At 36.6% G+C, this 15702-nt stretch overlaps 1 protein-coding gene across 7 annotated transcripts in view; it reads right to left on the minus strand.

Moving 5' to 3' along the window:
* Positions 1-15702, minus strand: part of SLC16A7 (solute carrier family 16 member 7) — a 196529-nt gene that overhangs the window by 157528 nt on the left and 23299 nt on the right. The window contains exon 1 of one of the 7 annotated variants that reach the window (XM_069584781.1): positions 4707-4928. The exons of 5 other annotated variants lie outside the window; for them this stretch is intronic. The gene's annotated coding sequence lies outside the window, so the exon portion shown is untranslated. Of the gene's footprint in view, positions 1-4706; positions 4929-15702 lie in introns of those variants that run through there. One more of the 7 variants, XM_069584787.1, reaches the window with a different exon arrangement.

Genomic DNA, 15702 nt, shown 5'->3' on the forward strand with positions numbered 1-15702 from the left:
CACAACCGGAGAAAGGTCACACACAGGAACAAAGACCCACTGTAGCCAATAAATAGACAGATAGATGATGATAGATAGACAATAGATAAAGAAAAATTTTTTAAACCATTACTCATAAAAAAAAATTCTTCCTCTGTCTAGAATCGTAGTTCCTATAAAATACAAATCACAAGATTGGAAAATAATGGCAACTTTAAAAAAAGGCAGTGACTATTTCTATTTATAGGGGAATGCTAAGACAGAAAGAAGGAGGAGGAAATGGAGAAAGAGAATGATAAAAGAGCAGGAAGGCAAAGAGGAAGAAATGACTAGTCACTATAAAATATCAGATTATTATTGTATTCAAAGTATTTGTGGAAAAAAATCCTCTTGTTCCCAAATGCATTCTGTTAACGTCCTTTGAGCATGAGATGTTTATGCAGGGTTCTACAGATTACAGATTAACATTTTATGGTATCCTAAATTTATGCATTTTAAACAATTTCTGTGACACATTTCTTCCTTTGTCTTCCAATGTGCACACAAAAACAGCAGAATGGGAACTGCTTCCTTTACTAAGGGCAAACTGAGGTTGAAACAAAGATAACCTTTCTACTAATACTAAACCAGGAAAGATTATTAATAGATTTACAGTTGAGTGGTATGGCTTGGTCATAGTTTCTTCTTTAATACTCAAAAGGTGGAAGCTAACTATTCCTAACCATGGTCTCCATTTTCTGTATAAAGTAATGAGCAAAGAGGTCAGGGGTACTTGACTTGTATAGACCCATTTTGGAAATAGGAACAAAATTTTCTAAGTTGTTTGAAATCAGGAATTATTTTCTCATAGTCTACATATTCTCTGAAAAACAATATATCAAGTCTATGCACCCAAGGAGTAATATTTGGATTAACCTAGTGTGTCTGGTGCTACACAAAGCTGAAATCTCTCTTATATCCATGTAATCAAATTTATAGTATAATACATATCCAAAGTGGGTACTATCTGTTAAGTTAATTAAGCAGGGACACCATGACTGTAGAGGTCTATGTGCTATGGAGATCTATGTAGACACACCAAAATCTAAGCCTGTGCCTCACAGTTATAAAATCAAAACACCAAAGACAGCCCATCAGAAACTGCCAACTAGGCTTTGAGCTGTAAGCAGGTGATAATTTCCTTACTTTGCTTCTGCTTTTTCTCTATAAAAGTTTCGCCCCAAGTACCTTTTGGTGGAGCCGTCTTAACCACTTCCGGTTTGGTTTTAATTCCAATAGTTTTTTTGCTCAAATTCCTAAGAATTTTGATATGTCTCAGTTTATCTTTTAACTTTCCTATTGTATTTTCAGCTGAATCTCCTGAGCACCCCTATAATTCTGAAGGTAACAATGAAAAAAAAAATGAAAGTGTTAGTCACTTAATCATGTCCAACTCTTTGCAACCCCATGGACCTGGTCAGGATCCTCTGTCCATGGAATTCTCTAGGCAAGAATACAGGAGTGGGTAGCTAGTCACTTCTCCAGGGGATCTTCCTGACCCAGGGATCAAACCTGGGTCTCCTGCATTCCAAGCAGATTCTTTACCACCTGAGCCACCAAGGAAGCCCCAAGGTAACAATATCCTGCAATAAATTCCTTTACTGTACACATACTTTGTCACCAAATATAAGAGATGCACATAGTCTAAATATTCTGTACAGTAACTTAATCAGAAGAGGCCTGGAAAAATTTCGTTCCAAATATTAGCAAAAAGAAAATGATCAACCTCATATTTCAATAATGAAGATTTTCTAAGTTTTTCCTCTTTGTTTCTCAATATTAACGCTAGGGAAAATAAGTTCATTTGAAGAAAAAAGATGTATTCATGTTTAATTTCTTGGAAATAACATATTTCTACATAGGTCTTAATTTAGATTTTATACAGTTTTGATCATTTTACCTCATGGCCTCATGAAGCTTGAGCTTCATTTATTTAAAAATTGCTTAATCAATTTTTAACAGGAAAAAGTAAAACCTAAGAAAAACAAAACTCACATTCAGCATACTCTACACAATTGTTTCAAAGTAAGTGCCTTTTGATTGAAATTTGTGAAGTAATTGTTTAGAAATTTAAATATATACAGATGTTGAAGCTGAAACTCCAATACTTTGGCCACCTGATGCAAAGAGCTGACTCATTTGAAAAGACCGTGATGCTGGGAAAGATTGAGGGCAGACAGAGAAGGGGCCAACAGAGGATGAGATGGTTGGATGGCCTCACTGACTCAATGGACGTGAGTTTGGGTAGACTCCGAGAGTTGGTGATGGACAGGGAGGCCTGGCGTGCTGCAGTCCATGGGGTCGCAGAGAGTCTGACACGACTGAGCAACTAAACTGAACTGAAACTGAAGATATAAAGTATGAACTTAGGGTAAATTTTTCTGAGTAACACTGATTTCAGGTATGTCATTATTATCATATATAAAGATCTTAGAACAGGAATGTTTGAGAGTTCAGGAGTTTCTAAGTTTGGTATATATACTTCCTATCTCAAAAAAAGGATATAGTGATATACCACTGAGAAATTCACCAGCTTAAATATCTGGAAATTCTAAAGGATTTGCTCAGGGAAATGTTTATTTCTGATGGAAAGAAAAATGAAGTCACAAACATTCCCTTTGCCATTTCTGGATTACACAGTCTTTAGTTTCCATATCCATAAAATTAGACACCATCTGAAGTGTAGGTATGTTTCAGGAAATTATAACACAACTCCTCACAAACTCTTCACAGAATTTTCTATTGTTTATCTGATACTTGGATTTGCAACTGTAAAATGAGTTTCAAACTGATGAAAAATGCAGGAATTTATTTCTAGAGTATTAAGTGAAAAAGTGGTGTGCAAGTAATTAATTAGTAAAGCAAAGGACATTTTAATATTCTCTAATGGTAAAAGTATTAGACTGTGCTCTCGTTTATTGCACTGTATGATTTGTAATGTGTTCTACCACAAGCTCACTTTGTATATAAAACCAAGGAATTTGTTTCAGCTGGATTGCCAGTGGAAAGAGAATTGAGGAAATAAGTCACAAAGGCAATGTTAATAAGGGGCAGAAATTCAAGTTCTGATAGTACATTTTGTACCTGGATATAGCAGAGAACTTTCCAATTAGAGCCAACAAGTAGAAAGCTGATAACTCCAAGATGAGATTTATAGGGAGAGGTCAGCAGCCTATAATGAGAATTTGGAGCACATACATCCAGCTGTAACACCTTTAGTATAAGTATAGCTTCTAATGGCAAAAGCTAATGGATCCATGACAATAATAAATAATAGTGAGAGAATATTCTAGCCTCAGGCCTCAGATAGGGAACTCGGGTGGTATTATACGATTTTCAATAACACTAGCTAAAGGAGAGTTCTAAACAGGTAGTTTCATTCCTGAAGAGCATCAGCTACACCAGAATTTGGGAAATCACAATAGGTAAGGAACAATCTTTCAGCTGAATCCCATCCTTTCCTCAAAGGAATTTACATTTAGGCTTGTCCTCACAAGGAAGAAGGAAGGAAGGAAGGGATGGAAGGAGGGAGGAAGGAAGGGAATCACTCCTCATATTCCCATCCTTCACTGTATACCATTCAATAAAAATTTAAAAGGAAATGGTATTTCAAAGCATTAGAATTCACTTTGTGTGTATACCTACCAAGACACTCTTGAAGCACTCATAACGTGTACAGTGTGTATTGGGATACCTGGAGTTGTGCCCTGCACAACCTACAAGGTCATTTACATGCAGCCCTGAAGTAACAGTTAAGAACATGCACTCAAGAGTTGGCAGATCTGAAATCAAGTGATCCTAACCCTGTGACTGTGGGCAAGTTAAAGAAACTGGCTAAGTTTAGTTTCCACATCCATGAAATGGAGATAATATGAACCACCACCAAAGATTACTGGAACAATAAATGCAAATAAAACACACAGGACACTGCCTGGCAGATGTGAGTGAGCTACAACACTCGTTTAATTTATTATCACTACAGAGCAACTTTTGTGGTAAGTGTCACAAAAGTATATGGAGCTATGTGCTTGAATATGATTGAATATGAGGCCCCTGGAATTTTAGGCTTCAAACCCCATTGCTAAACATTAATTAGCCATATCTAACCTTTACCATGAAAACATATATAATATGACATGCCTTTGTGATCTCATACTAACTGATAAGGCTAGTACTCTGCTAGGGTCTAAGTATCTGTAACCTTAGTAACCACACTGCACAAACTGCACATCCCCAAGTGCCACAGCTTCCCCAGAGCCCAGGAAAATAGAATAGAGCAGGGTAGGGTAGAACTGATAATAGCAAATATAAGCACAGTGATGTATTAACCAAGAAGACAGCCTAGTTTTATAAAAAGAAAATAAAGTACAAGCACTCTGTAGATTTTTTTTTTTTTGAGCATTTGTACAAGGACCAGGAAAACATAGTTGGAAGTCTCATCATATCGACCCCAAGACTGACAGCAAAGTTATTATTCTTCAGTGCAGCTGCGGCCTAGAAGTAAGGTAGATTATTAACAGCAGGATGGATCCTTCACCTTTAGGTAACTTTCATACAAACCCTTGTCTCTTCCTAATGCCAATGCCTATCAGCCCATTAATCACAGCAGCCTCTTCCCACAGTTCTCTCTTCAAATCTTACTCCCCAAGTGTGTCTCAGCCCAAATTCCATCTGTATTTAGTTGCTACCTTTCAGTTGAATTCCATCACACTGCTGGCTGCTCCTCTTGCCATTTTACAAATGAAAAACAAATATGCTGTTATTCCAGTAAAATTGCAGTGGTTCTTAACCTGGGTAGTTTTGTTTCCCCGAGGATGTCTGGCAATATGTGGAGAGTTATTTGGCTGTCACAGCTGGGAGGGTGCTACTGGCTTCCAGTGGACAGAGGCAGTGCCAGGACTGTGACAGGCATGGGAGGTTCCCAGAGCTCCAAATTTAAGGAGGCACTTACTCACTCTTAGGGTTATCCACACTCAAGATTAAAGTTCACATGACCCCGAGAGTGATTGCCTCCTTAAACACCATGGCCTACCTGCCTCCCTTGCCTCCCTCTAATCTTAGCCCTGGGTTGAGGCCAGGGCTGCCTCTAAACATCCCCTGAAGAGGAATTATCCAGTCAAAAATATCAATAATATTGAGACCAAGAAACCTAGATCAGTTTAAAGTATCTAAAGAAAATCAAGGTTGGAAACAGGATTCCCTCCCTTTTCCACTGTAAGTTACAAATTTAAATGCATACTTTGTTAAATCTAACATCTCTAATAGTGAAGTAATACCAAATTCTAATATTTAGCTTCAATCTGTTTTAATCTCAGGGCTTCCCCAGGTGGTGCTGGTGGTAAAGAATACCTGCTGATGCCTGAGACATGGGTTCCATCCCTGGGTTGGGAAGATTCCCCTGGAGGAGGGCATGGCAACCCACTCTAGTATTCCTGCCCAGAGAATCCTCTGGAAGGAGGAGCCTGGCAGGCTACAATCCATGCAGTCGCAAAGAGTCGGACACAACTGAGAAACAGCACGCATGCTTGAATTTTACTCCAATCCACATAAACTACAATGGAGGTAAATTAATTCAACCTTCTCGTTCCTGGCCTGTGTACTTAGGCCTCAGTTTTCTCTCTGCTAGTGTATCTTTCACTCAACTCATTTACCTCTAAGGCTCAGATGCAAAGCTACCTTCCCATCAACATGCGACTCCTCCCTTCTCAGATCTGTTTCTCTCTCTTGTGTATCTTTCTTTGTACTTATATTCCACTATAGTCATTTATTTGTTTTTTTTAATTCTCCCTATCCCTGACCCAACCTCTCCCACCAACCCACATACACACACATATAAACATGCAAACATACACACACACTCATTTAACCTTACAATCATGAATCAGATTTTCTTTATATATATATATATATCCACAAAAACCTCTATGTAGTAGAGTACTTTGAGTAGAGCACTTAATGTATGTTTGAAATGAATTAGCGAGGAATTTATATATAATAATATTATATACAATAATAATAATACAGCATGAACCATAAAATTTCCTGTTGATTATCTGAATCCTACTATAACTGCATTACTAGGCCTTATGAAATCCGATACCAATTTTCTTCTCCTGGCAGATGTCACCATCTATGTATTTATTTTTTTTGGTTGTGCTGGGTCTTCATTGCTGCACAAGCTTTTATTTAGTTGTAGCGAGTGGGAGCTACTCTTCGATCTGCTGCCTAGGCTTCTCATTGTGGTGGTTTCTCCTGTAGCAGAGCACAGACTCTAGGGCATGCCAGCATCAAAACTTGCAATCAAAAGTTGCAGCACATGGGCTCAGTAGTTGCAGCGTGCAGGCTCCACAGCACAGGCTAAGTAGTCGTGGTGCACGGGCTTAGTTGTTTCGTAGCATGTGGGATCTTCCCAGATCAGGGATCAGTGTCTCCTTGCGGTGGCAGGCAGATTCTTTACCACTAAGCCACCAGGGAAGCCTCTGTCTCCATCTATTTCAGGTTTGATTTCCCAGAATTCTTGAGGTTTATGTTCAGTAGGTAACTGACTTGACATTTTGCTACAAACAAAAGCTCAGAATGGAATGTATTTTCTTCCCAAAGGCCTATTCTAGCAGCAGAAGAGCTTATGTCTTTGCCTGAGCTATAAGCCTAAACTCAGGAAGAAAATAAATCCAGTGCTTAATAACTGTTGAAGAAATAGCCTTGTAGTATATCAAACTCTTCAGGAATCCAAACTGATGCAGCAGGAAAACACATTTCCATCAATCTCTACCTCACTCTCAACCTTAAAACTAGTCTAAATTTAAAATTTCTAAGTTTGAATTTTAATCAAAAGTAAGCTGACTACCTAAGTATTTAATACATAGTGATAAATATCTCCTGTTTAAAAAGAATACAGTAAACATACAGTCAAGTCTTCCAGGTACTTGTCCTCGAAACAAATGTATTATATTTTACATTTTTATGTGACTTGACAAAAAGGAAACTGAATACCAAGATACCAAGAAACTGGATACCAAGAAACTACTGATTTTAATCATTTAATCCTTTTATGAGAGAATTAGCTTAATGTTCAGCACCTGGAAAGGTACAAGTCTAAATTTACAAGTTTATTATGAAACAGTTATTGTGAAAAAATTATTGAAGATTAAATGCATACATATTCCATCAACATAATAACTTTCAAAACTTTAAGTCACAAAGTCACTCTGTTAGGTTTTCTCATGGTACTATGTGATTCTATGCTAGTAAGAATCATTTTCACTGTTTAGTCCACAGCCATCAATTGGGAGAAAGGAGATGATTTATCTGGAGCACCCCAGTCTGAGCCGAGAAATCTCAATATGTGTTTCACTTGTTATGTAACAATCCTGCTAAGAGAGGTTTCACCACCAGGTTTTTGCAGGTAAGGAAACAATTTCAAAGAGGTTTGCAAGGTGCCAATTTTAATAACATTAGTAAACAGTGTTTTCTGAAGTATGATCTTCCAACTATAAAATACTGTTCAATATTACATTTTAATCAATGAAAGGCATAAAATCTGTTCAGTTTGAGTGTTTCACTAGTTAACCAATATATGCCACTTAATGTTGAGCACCAAGCAAGGACTATGAGCTTCCCTAAGAGGAAAGGTATCCCATCAAGGAAAGAGACCACCCCAGGGAGCCACCATTCTGTTGGAGGATTAGTGGTGTATAAAAAATGCAAAGGGACTTTCCTGGTGGCTATAAGCAGTGAAGAATCAGCCTGACAATGTAGGAGACACAGGTTCAATCCCTGATGTGGGTTAAAACACACACACACACACACACACACACACAGAAATGATGTGTTTTTTCCTCACTACTTAATGGAGGAGACAGACATATAAGTAGACAATTATAGTCAAATGTGCTAAAAGTTACAACAGGGGTAGATTAAGTTCTTATGAAAGCAATATATGCTTCATATGGGACTGGCATGATTTCATAGAGGAAATGAGAATTGAACTGAGTCATGAAACACACACAGTTCGGAGAAGGTTTGAGAAGTCAGTTCAGATATAATGAGTAGAATGTTCAGAGGCATGATTACTGATCTAGCTCTGCATAACATAGTTTACAGAAGAAATGGATTTTCACTTTATAGCTCAGGGCTTCCCTGATAGTTCAGTGGGTAAAGAATCCACCTGCAATGCAGGAGACCTGGGTTCGATCCCTGGGTTGGGAAGATCCCCTGGAGAAGGGATAGGCTACCCACTCCAGTAGTCTGGCCTGGAGAATTCCATGGACTATATTGTCCATGGGGTCGCAAAGAGTCAGACATGACTGAGTGACTTTCACACATCACATACTCATTTTTAAGTTACCAAGGTCCTAGAAATAGCTCAGAACATAACTGTATATACTAATTTGTGGAGAATTAGGCTGAGTCCAGACCTTTACTTTTATGTCACGTGTTTATGTCTTAAAAAACAAACAAAACCACCAGAAAGAAAAAGAGTCAAAAACCAAAAACAACCTCAGGCATTTAAAAGGATGGAGAAAATGATTCCTTGAAATGTTTTAGGATTTCCTAGAATTATTTAGTCAAAGAATAAAACTTTCTTCTATAAAATATTTATGATTCTACTTCTATAATCTGCAATTACAGCTACTAACATATTCTGTTTTACCTCATTTTTGCCCCTCCTATATAATAGGGTTTCATATATAACAGATTGTCAACAAGTATATGACTGGACTTCTCTGGTGGTACAGTGGATAAGAATCTGTCTGCCAATGCAGCGGACACAGGTTCAATTTCTAGTCCGGGAGGATGCCACATTCTGTGGGGCAACTAAGCCCATGTGCCACAACTACTGGAGCCCACTCACTCTAGGACACTTGAGTCACAATAATGAGCTCCTGTGCTGCAACTACTGAGCCTGGATGCTGCAAGTACCGAAGCCCATGTGCCTAAAGCCTGTGCTCCACAAGAGAGGCCATAGCAGTGAAAGCCTGTGCACCGAAACAGAGTAGGCCCAGCTCACCTCAACTAGAAAAAGCCCACGCACAGTAACAAAGACCTAGTGAAGCCAATAAATAAATAAATGAAATAAGTATATGATTAATTGCTATAGGAAAATTTTCAGGTATAAGATGCTACATAATATAGCTCAATGTATTTTTTTCTAATCTATCTTTTTAGGTAACAATTCTACTATTCAAGTATGCTTGCATTCATGCTAAGTTGCTTCAGTCATGTCTGACTCTTTGCAACCCTATGGACTGTAGCCCACCAGGCCCTCTGTCCATGGGATTCTCCAGGCAAGAATACTGGAGTGGGTTGCCATGCCCTCCTCCAAGGGATCTTCTTGACCCAGGGACTGAACCCTTGTCCTTTTTGTCTCCAGCACTGGTAGGCAGGTTCTTTACCACTAGTGCCAAATGAGAAGCCCCACGATTCAATTATATTTTTATATAAAAGAAACAATATTAAAAATGTTTTTCCCAAACTGACAAATTGTTTTGTTTCTATTTCACCAATCTATATTAGGCAAATTTGCTATTGCCTTTCTTTCTTTCAACCTGCTTCTCAACGATGAAGGAACACACCTAGGTAGACCTGCTAGTTACAACATACCTAGGTACCACATGATCCTAACCCCAGGCCACAGCCAATTAGACCTGGGCTTACGTCAAGTGAGGACAGGAAAGAAATAACTAATACTTATTGAGTAGCCACTATATCCAAAGCACTACTCTTGCTTTTTACTCTTTATATGCAGTCACTCATTTAACCCTCATCATAACTATGAGGTAGGGACTATTATCATCATTCTCATTTACTGATGAAGAAACTGTCACAGAATCATGAAGAAAGTTTCCTAGGATTACAAGGCTAGAAAGATTTGGAGCTGAGCTTCAAATCCAGCCAGTCTAGCTGCTTCTGCATGCAGAACCACTGATCTAACCATTGCAGCATATTTTCCTTAAATAGTATACTACCATATTACCATCTATAGGTGAGGTGAAGACAAGTTTATCTTGTCTCAAAAATCTGAAGTGATACATGGAGAGACTGAGTCAGTGGGACGGTGCTGGACACTGAAAGTGTGAGGTAATTTTGCACTGCAACAGAAAGGAAAATCAAAAGACTATGGGGAAGATCAGGCCTGTGTTACCATTCCAGCCAGACCTAACAGACTTCCTGAAATTAGCCTCCAAGAAAAATCCCCTGGTTTTCCAATTACTGAGTTTATTACTTAATTTGTACAAGTCTCTGTCCTTCACAGTATAAAAATCCCTCCATTGAAAGCAACTAAAAAATGTACATAAAAAAATAGAAGTTTTATGTACATAAAAGTAGCTTTTGTTGGTACATAAAACTAGAAAGAAAGTAAGAAATATCCAGTAAATGAAACTAACTGAAAGGGGAAACCAAGTGGTTAAGACTACTTTATTCAGGTTTCCTCTTGGGACATTTGATGAAATAGGTAGACTTGGACTTGAGATTTCACAGCCTTTGGGTGTTTGCAATAGATCACACAACCCAAGGTCAGCCAGAGATGGAAAATCTAAAGGGTGATATGCCCTCCTGTGACCCAATAAAACTATCATCATTGTACCAGAAATAAGTTTGCAAGCTTGCAATGCTCCACATACACACATAACACAGCTGGCAACTGCAAAGGAACCAGTCTGCCTCTAAATTTGGCACTGGTGATAGGGAACAAAAAATATCACCTGACGATTCGTGACCAACAGTAATCCCTCACATGACTTTGCCCTCTAATATCATACTACCAAGGTGGTTCAAACATCTAAAAACAGCTTATAATATTAGGTAATGCCCCTGACCCAGGAAAAAGGAAATGCAAATTCTCTCAACTAGAAATCCAACTTAGTTAAAGTTTCAAATAATTCTCAAATGATGAACATCCAAGTGACACTCATTTGCAAGCCATTATTAAGCAAAAACTAGAAGAAACTACAGATGTATAATCTGGTCCATAAATACATTAGATAGCTAAATTAAACATATAAATTGAGTACATTTTAAATAGGAAAGGATTAAAATATAATTAAAGAGTAAGGGATGATGAAGAACTGTATAAGAACTAAACATTAAAAAAATTATTTTCCAAAATATAACTTACTAAAACCAAACAAAAGCAAAGCAAAGCAAATGGATAAAAAAAATATAAAACTTCCAATAGTGGTTAGCTCTGGGAAGGGGAGGAGTAACAAGGGGATAATAATCAAAGAATAAGACCAGGAAGATGAACATAAGTAAGTTTCGATATTTGTTAATGTTCTAATTCTTGAATTGGTTGGTGAGTTTGTTAGTTTTAATTATATTAACATAATTAAATATAGCTATGAATGATGAGAGCATGTCACAACCTAAAGATTATGATTAGTCTTTAATTCAGTTCTGAATACTTGCGGCCAAAAGACAAACAATAAATCAGTATATATTTTAAAAACAATTAAACTAATTCATCACAATAAAGTAAAATTTTAAAATCATCTCAAAATTCTACCAAATTAAAAACTGAAGAAAAATGCCTTAATCTGGTATCTATAACAATAAAAAACTAAACAAAAACCTGTAACATCATACTTAATGCTAGCAGTTTGAGAGGTTAGATAGAATGTTATTTTAAAAAAGCAACATACATAGTATCCTCAAGGAATAGTTCTTCCTTTAAAATATAACAAGCTATACCAAATCCTTCATAGATTAAAAGCAAATAGAGGCCATGAAAGAAGACATGAATGAATAGAGATAAATCACTCTCTTGAATTAAAAGTTTCAATATCATAAGTAGATGCATGGATTCAACTGTAATGAAAAATCCCATTTTTTTAACCTGAAAACCTGAGTCTAAAATGTATTGAAAGATCAAAGGCCAAGAATAGCAAAGTTATTTGTGAAACAGAACCAGAGGAGTAGTATGTGCATGACTAAATATCAAGGCTCATTATAAAGCTGTGGTGACTGACAGTGAGAGGCGCTAGTACCAAGATAGATGAATTCATCAAGGAATACAACAGAAAGTCAGGAAACGCACGCACACTCACAAATTATTTTAATTTCAAAACTAGTGTTATCAATCAGTAGGGGAAAAAAAAAACTGTTGCTCTAGGCCAACTCATCATCCATATGGGAAAATATGAGACTAAGTTTTCCCCTTACATCCTGAAGAAAAATGAACATAAGGTAAACATAATCACCCTTCCTAATAAAACAATGCCACAGCTGAGCTAGCCAATACAATAGACAATTGCCACAAGAGGCTATTTAAATTCAAATGTAAATTAATTGAAATTAAATTTTAAAATTTAGCTCCTCAATCACACCATTCACATGTCAATTGCTCAGCTGTAACATGTAGTTAGTGGCTACCATATTGGGCAGTGGCAAGTATAAAACAGTTCCATCATTGCATACAAGTCTATTGGACAGAACCAAGAGACATTTACAATAGTATCTTTAACCTTGGGGCCAGGAAAGGATGTATTAAGCAAGGAATAACAAATTAAACAAACAAAAAAAAAAGGTGAAAATAACTGCTGAATTTAGCTATTAAAATTCATTCATCAAAAGACGCTATATAGAAAATAAAAAAGAAAGCCTTAACTTGAAGGAAGGTATATATAAAATTCATATACATATGTAATGTATTTATATGTATACATAAAGAATACATGAGGTATATAAAGACTCTTCCTAACCAACACAAAGATAATCGTATAGAAAATTGATTAAAAAATATATCGGGTACTCCATTCTGTTTGATGATCAAAATATATACAGTCTCATTTATCCTATCAATATATGAAATAGATTAGACTGAAATGTTTGACAAATTTCTGTGTTCTGTTTTAAATCAGCAAGAGTAGGAGGGGGACAACATATTTTTCAGCCTAGAAGGAAGATTGCACTGGTTTGGACAGTATCACAGCAACATATAAGTAGGCTGATAATAATGTTTGAACATGTAATTAAATAGATATTTCTAATGTTAGCTTATCCTTTATTAAAAGACAGTTCTCTAGCTTAGTTAACAATTTATCTTTACCTTACTTGAGCACACTCACTTGAGAGGCACATAGGACATTTATGCCAGTGTAGAATGTGGTGGTAATGAGGGAATTAATTTCATATTTGTTTCAATCCAAAGAGTCAGAGGACACAAGATGTGTGTGACTGGGGGGTGGAATGGAAAATGTAGATAAAGTTGCAAATATCAGGAAATACTGAAAATACAACTGAAATGCAATTTCCTCAATGCAAAGACAAATTTCTATCCCTGAATTAACATGAGTAGGTATTTCTTTGTGTACCATCCACTTCCTGACCCTTGCCCCAATGGAGAGAATAAAAAAAATGAAAATCATACTTTCCTACCTTCTGTATAGAAAAAAGAAGTTTCATATTTTAAAAAAACAAATTTACAAAACTTGTGTTTATATACCTTAAACACTGAAACAAAACTATACTCATACCACATACCCAAGTTGTCTAATTTGAACTAAGTCTTAGTTTTAACCAAAAAAAGAAACAATTAAGGAATTTGGGCCTTTTATTGTGGTATATTAAAAAACAACAAAAATACTAAACAACTTCAAAAAAAGTTTAAACTAACTATTAATTAGCATCACAATATGTCAAACAGTAACGTGATTGATCATACACAGCCAAGGCAGTATGAGTCCATGCCAATGATTCTAGAAGTTGACTCTGTTTGCCAGAAAGAAACAAACAGTGCAGAATAGTCTGTGGGTAAATTTCAAGAAACTATGACGTGATTTCACCTCTCAAGGTCCTTGTAATTTAAGAATGAGAGAAAACAATTGGCAGCTTGGCAATTCTGATACATCTAAATAGCATTAGACATCTTCAAAAAAAAATGGGACATTTGAATCAGATTAAATATTAGAGGACATATGAGTATTACTAGTCATAATTAGGAAGAGTTCATGCCATGAATCAGGATTATGGACCCACTGATGGAAATGCATGATGGGTGATAACCTTAAATCTAGGTAAGGTTGCAGCCACCACCATTGTGATCTTCTCTAGAGTAGCAGGGCTTCAGCTTCTGGGCCAAGGAAATTTATTTATTAGAAAATAAATGTGTTTATCAGAAAGTTATTTATTAGAAAATAAATACAAATTTAAGTTTTTTGCTAGTTGCTTTATAACCACAAAAAACTAGTACAGAGAATGCCCTGTACAAAACAACACAATAAACATTCAAAGATCAAGGTGTTTCCTTAGGCAAGGCTATAGACTTCAGTCTCTAGTATTTGAAATTTCGGCTACAGTCCTTGTTTTTTGACAGATCTCTGACTGTGTGGCACAGTCCATGCTTTTAACCAGATTTTAACAGGAGAATGGACACTTGGACTGGGGAGAAACAGATGAAGTGTTTGATTTCATGGATTGTTTCAAGGATTCCTCTACCCAGAGAAGACTGTAAACAGCATGGTGGCATTCCAGTATTCACAGAGAACTAGGGTTCTAGAGATTTCTACAATCAGTATGTGAAGCCAAGCACAAAGCAGCCCTAAGAACAGAAGAACACGAGGTTGGGAGATGCAAGTTCATGAATGCAGGCAGGTAAGTCACATTGAAAGAAAACAGGTCTAGACTTGAGGGAGCTACAGTGGAAACCCATGGGTCAACCATGTGGACCAAGTCTTAAATGTTGTTGAAAAATACTGCTAAAAGCTAATCCCTCCTTTAGCTTAATGGGGCACCCCATTCCAGCTTAGCCTCACTGCTTCTGAGGATCCTGAGCAGGGACTATTTAATTACATAGTCTGCCTCTATTCAGATTGATCTGTAAAGCCAAATTACACTTGGGTTGAGCTTGCAAATATAATCAGTGGGCCAACTGCATAGCTAAGGAAAGCCAAAGAAAGGCTGTAGACTCAGACACTGGTGTGAAGCACAATTTTTTAAAGTAATATTATGAATAATAATAAAATATTATAAATATTTCTCCCAGTTTGGAAGGGGTGAACTTTTGTACATAATTTTATGTTCTGATCAGTAACCCAATATGATTCCCTTCTGAGATGTATTCTTATTGTATATTTTATTTTTCTTCCTCACAAAAGTTTGCCTCCTACTTCCTCCACTGCTACACATGCCCTGATTCATTTTCTTGTGAATTTTTTTCTTGCCCTTCAAAGAAGACACACATGTCTAACTCAATACTGTTTTTATAGTAGTAAAATTACAGATATTGTTCTTTCTGCAAAACCGAGAACAGGAAGTGATCAGAAGGACCTTCATCATCAACTTCCCTAGCTAATGAAAATACCAAGAAAAATGTTATAATTTCTTGAATACCACATAGCAAAAACTGTTCTAAATCCATAAGTAAGACACTCAGTTGATGCCTACATCCTTAATATTAATTCCAATGCAGATCACACTGTACTGTCTTCATATGCAATATTTTATAAACACATCTCATTATAAATTCAGTAATTACTTGGACCTGTTCAGAAGAAAGGGTTTTCATATGAAGCAGTAAATAATTTCCAAGTTGATGTGTTGTGCTTTGCATCTAGGGTCCCAACTATGAATCTATAATAACACTCAGAGTTCTTCATGTAGGCAAAACCTGGAATAAAGTGAATAATGAAATCGATCTCATGGGCAGGTTATCTATGTTTGCAAGAAATCAAAATTCACTCAATT

This window comes from Ovis canadensis, chromosome 3, assembly GCF_042477335.2.
Source record: "Ovis canadensis isolate MfBH-ARS-UI-01 breed Bighorn chromosome 3, ARS-UI_OviCan_v2, whole genome shotgun sequence".
In the NCBI taxonomy this organism is placed as follows: Eukaryota; Metazoa; Chordata; class Mammalia; order Artiodactyla; family Bovidae; genus Ovis; species Ovis canadensis.